Source organism: Pristis pectinata, chromosome 18 (genome assembly GCF_009764475.1).
Source record: "Pristis pectinata isolate sPriPec2 chromosome 18, sPriPec2.1.pri, whole genome shotgun sequence".
Lineage (NCBI taxonomy): Eukaryota > Metazoa > Chordata > Chondrichthyes > Rhinopristiformes > Pristidae > Pristis > Pristis pectinata.
The window spans coordinates 41254461-41259665 of NC_067422.1; positions in this window are offsets into that span (position 1 = coordinate 41254461).

Consider the following 5205-nt stretch of genomic DNA (forward strand, 5'->3'; position numbering starts at 1 on the left):
GTTTGGTTGTTAACCGTACCACAGGAACAATTTCTCCATCTGCAAGGTCATTTCCCAATAACAAAGAAACTCCTTCCACTGGCAAACTAGGTCTTATCCCTATCTCGACTGGTCCTTCTACGAACTTTGACTTTAAAATCACCCTGTGTAAAGGGACAGATATGGTGTCATCTGTAACGCCTCGCACTAGCTTTACCTCACCAGTGTCACTTTCTTCACCAAAATTTAAAACACTGTCCAGCAAGAGAGATTGACTAGCCCCAGTATCTCTAAGAATTTTCACTGGTACCTGGGGTGACCCATCATTCAGTGAAACAAAACCCTCTGATACATAAGAACGGAATTCCTTTCGCACCTCCTCCAACATTTCCGCTTTTACCTCTTGCAAGGACTGATCTTAAACAGCATCTCCTAAATCTTTTTGATTTTTAATTGCCTGAATGCAAGCATTGGGCACAGCTTCCTTCCTTTTCTTCAAAAGGGCACAATTAGATATCACATGGCCAGGTCTCTTACAGTAATAACAAGTACGCTCAACAGGTTTCTCCAGCCCTGGCTTCTTTTCATCTTTTCCTTTTCGATTACCTCCCAATTTAATCTCTGGTTTACCTGGATTGATCTTGTAACTCTTTTGAAAGGATTTAGGTTGTCCCCATTTGGATTTATGGGTTAAAGCATAATCATCTGCCAACCCAGCAGATTCTTGTAAAGCTTCCACTGCCTTTTCATTTAAATATGTTGTTAATTCAGCTGGAACACATCTTTTAAAGTCTTCCACTAGTATCAATTCTTTTAATTTATCAAAATCCCCATCTACATTTTTAGCCATGTACCATCGTTCAAAACATATTCTCTTTCCATTCGCAAATTCCATCTGTCTGATCTGCAGATTTCCTCAAGTCTCTGAATTTGTGTCTACAAGCTTCACGTACCAATTCATAGGCCTTCAATATAGCTTGTTTTACCTTGGTATAATCAGCTGCATCTTCAGATGACAAAGCAGAATAAGCTTTTTGAGCTTTACCTTTAATCACACTCTGTACCATAAGAGTCCATCCTTTCCTTGGCCAGTTTGAACTCACAGCAACCTTTTCAAAATGTTGGAAATGCTGATCAACCTGATCTTCTTCAAAAGGAGGGACTAATACAACCTCCCTGCTGGCTGAAAAACCATCTTCAGAATCAGATTCCAAACCCTTTCGCTTCATTTGTAACTCATGCTGCCTCTGTTTTCCCACTCCTCACTATCCAGCTCCATCCTCTTCAATTCCATCTGCTTCATTGCTAGATCAGCCTCTATCTTCATCTGAGTTATCTTTTGTTCGGCCTCTAATTTCTCTCGTTCGGCCTCTATCTTTAACAAGGTCTGCTCTCGTTCAGCCTCTAATCTCTTTTGCTCCCGTTCAGCCTCTATCTTTAACTGGGTTTGTTCTCGTTCGGCCTCTATCTTTAACTGGGTTTGCTCTCGTTCGGCCTCTATCTTTGCCAGCTGCACCTTTGCCTCAGAAATTGCTATTTCACTGCCAGAAAACTGTTTAAACACTTCCTTCTCAAACACCTTCTTTTCCAGATAATGGCCAGCTATCAGTCTCTGAATACCTGCCTTTCTCATAGACTGCTTTACTTCTGTAAGGTTTAGCCTTGTAGCAATCTTTATCAAATCATCCTTTTTCGCCACCTCCAATCCCTTTTGGGTTGGTGACTCCACAAATGCCTTAATATCTATTGCTGCTGGTTTCCACACACACAAGCCAATTAAAAAGAATTTATCAGACCTCCCTCAGAAATCTTTGGATTGAATCCCGAACAAATTTCGTCAATCTGGGGAACGATCCCAGACGGCACTCGTTAATCTTTGGATTGGATCCCGGACGAATCTGGTTAACCTTGGGAACTATCCCGGACGAGCCCCCAATTTTGTCACGAACCAGCAACAAAAGAAACACACTGAGCATGATTTAGTTCTAAGAACTATTTTATTAATCACTACTTATTATAATACGTAAAATAAAAGTAAAAATGATAGTATGTTAGAATTCAAAATTGTTAAACCTCGAAAATTAACCCCAAAACTAAACTCTTCGATGTGTGTGTGTGTGGCAAAATCCAAAACTCCCAGTTCCGGAATGCTTCTTAAACTTCAGTTCCGCAAGCCATAAGGTGAAACGTGAGCAAGGGCTTCTTCAACAACCACCGTTGTCAGAAGATAAGATGTAGACGTAGAAAAACATAGAGAGAGTAAATCCGAAATCCAAATCTTCCTCGATGGAAACCAAGCGACATTTCAGTGTTTACTCGGTAGTGACTTCCTCACCCCGAAAAGCATCCGAATCGTGGTCGTCCACACACAAATACCTGTTTCCTTCTACAAGTCAGCAACAAAGTGAACTCCACCGGATTACTTCCAACTTCCCTACATGGATTTCAGTGGCAAACACAGTTATTGTTTCTCATCCATCGATAGAGGAAACAAGCAGGCTGGTGTCTCTCTCCCTTCTCTCTCTCTCCTTCCAACTTCTTCAACAACGTCATTTCGTCCTTTATCTTCTATTGACGTAAGCGCGCACCACACACACATGCACACACTCTCTATCTTAAAGGGACTTTCACTGAGTCCGTAACTCGCCTTAACCCTGACCATTTAAATGAAAATGTATCACACAACGGCCAAGTTGGCCGAAACAGAGTTTAGAATGGAGAAAGCATCAATTCCTTCATTTGCCACTTTCAACAAATAACCTACGTATTAAAATGTGGAAAACACCTTTATTTACTGTATTTCATGATGCTGAGTAGTTTGGTAATATTTATTTGGTTGTACAGCATAGCCCTGACCAGTTCAATGCCAATGTATCACAAAACGTCCATATCGTATGAAACAGCGTTTTGAATATCAACGCATCAATTCATTCAATTACCAGTTTATACACTTAACACATGTAGGAGCTTGTTGAAAACAACATTATGTTTTGTTTCTCATGATGCCGCGTAGTTTGCTAACATTTATTCGATTGTGCATCTTAACCTTGATCAGTTAAATGCAAATGTATCATAAAACTGTGAATTTGCCCCATACAGCGTTTTGAATGCAGAAAGAAATAATTCTTTCATTAGCCAGTTTATACACTTAACCTCTGTACTAAGTTCTGGAAAACAAATTAATGTTATGTATTTCATGATGCTGAGTAGTTTGACAACATATATATGAATGTAGATGCTAACCCCGAGCAGTTAATTGCAAATGCTTCGCAAAACTTCCAAATTAGCTGAAACAGCGTTTTGAATGGAGAAAGCATCAATTCATTCATTAGACAGTTTATGCACTTAACACGGAGTAATTTGTGGAAAACAACTTTATGATATGTATATCATGATGCTGAGTAGTTTCGTAAGTATTTCTTCGGTTGTGCAACTTAACACTGAACGGTTCAATACAAATGTACCACAAAATTTCAAAATTGTCTGAAGCAGCCTTTTGATGGAGATAGCATCAATTCTTTCATTTCCTTGCTTATAGGTAACTTCTTGAAAACTACGTTTTATGTATTTCATGAAGGGAGTAGTTTCATAAAAGTTATTTGATTGTACACCTTAACCCTGAGCATTTAAATGAAAATATATCACACTACTGCCAAATTGGCCGAAACAAAGTTTAGAATGGAGAAAGCATCAATTCCTTCATTTGCCACTTTCTACCCTTAACCTATGTATTAAAATGTGGAAAACAACTTTACTTTCTGTATTTCATGACGCTGAGTAGTTTGGTAATATTTATTTGATGGTACAACCTAACCCTGAGCAGTCAAATGGAAATATATCACAAAACTGCCAAATTGGCAGAAACAGACTTTTGAATGCAGAAGGATTTAATCATTTCATTTGTCAGTTCATACACTTAACCAATGTATAAGTTGCTCAAAACAACTGTATGTTATGTATTTCATGATGATGAGTAGTTTCGTAACATTTATTTGGATGTGCAACTTAACACTGCGCAGTTAAAGGCTAATGTATCACAAAACAGTCAAAATGGCTGAAACACCCTTTCGTATGGAGAAAGCATCAATTCAAACCTTTACCAGTTTATGCACTAAACTTATGAAGTTACTTATTCAAAACAACTTTATGTTACTGATTTCAATATGCTGAGCAGTTTGGTAACATTTATTTGATTCTAGAACTTATTCCCGCGTAGTTATATGCAAATGTATAACTAAACTTCCAATCTGCCTGAAACAGCGTTTTGAATGGAGAAGGCATTAATTCTTTCATTTGCCTCTTTCTACACATAACTTGTGGAAACTCACTTTATGTAATGCATTTCATGATGCTGAGTAGTTTGGTAACATTTATTTCATTCTACAACTGAACCCCGAACACTTAAATGAATATGTATCACAAAACTTCAAAATTGGCTGAAACAGCGTTTTGTGTTGAGAAGGCATCAATTCATACATTTACTAATCTATATACTAAACCTATGTAGTAACTTGTTCAGAACAACTTTAGGTTATGTATTTCTTGATGCTCAGTAGATTGGTAACAGTTAGTTGATTCTAGAACTTATCCCCGAGAAGTTAATTTCAAATGTATCACAAAACTTCCATGCAGCCTGATACACAGTTTTGAGTGGAGAAATCAACAATTCTTTGAATTGCCACTTGCTACGCATAACCTATGGAAACCAACTTCATGTTATATATTTCATGATGCTTATCAAAAAACTGCCAAATTTGACGAAACAGCGTTTTGAATGGAGAGAGCAACAATTATTTCATTTGCCAGTTTAAACACTTGACTTATGTCATATCTAGTTCCAAACAACTTCATGTTATGAATTTCATGATGAGGAGTAACTTGGTAAAATTTTATTGGTTGTGCAACTGAAGACTGAATAGTTAAATGCTAATGTATCACAAACCTTCAACATTGTCATAAGCGATGTTTTGAATGGAGAAAGCATTATTTCTTTTATTTGCCAGTTTATAAACTTCACCTATGTAGCAAGTTGTGGAAAACAACTCTATGTTATGTATTTCATGATGCTGAGTAATTGCCTAACATTTATTTGATTTTACAAATTTACCGTGAGTAGTGACAAGCAAATGTATCACGTCACTGCCAAATTGGTAGAAACAGCGTTTTGAATAGAGAAAGCATCAATACGTTCTTTTGCCTGTTTATACACTTAACCTATGTAGTGAG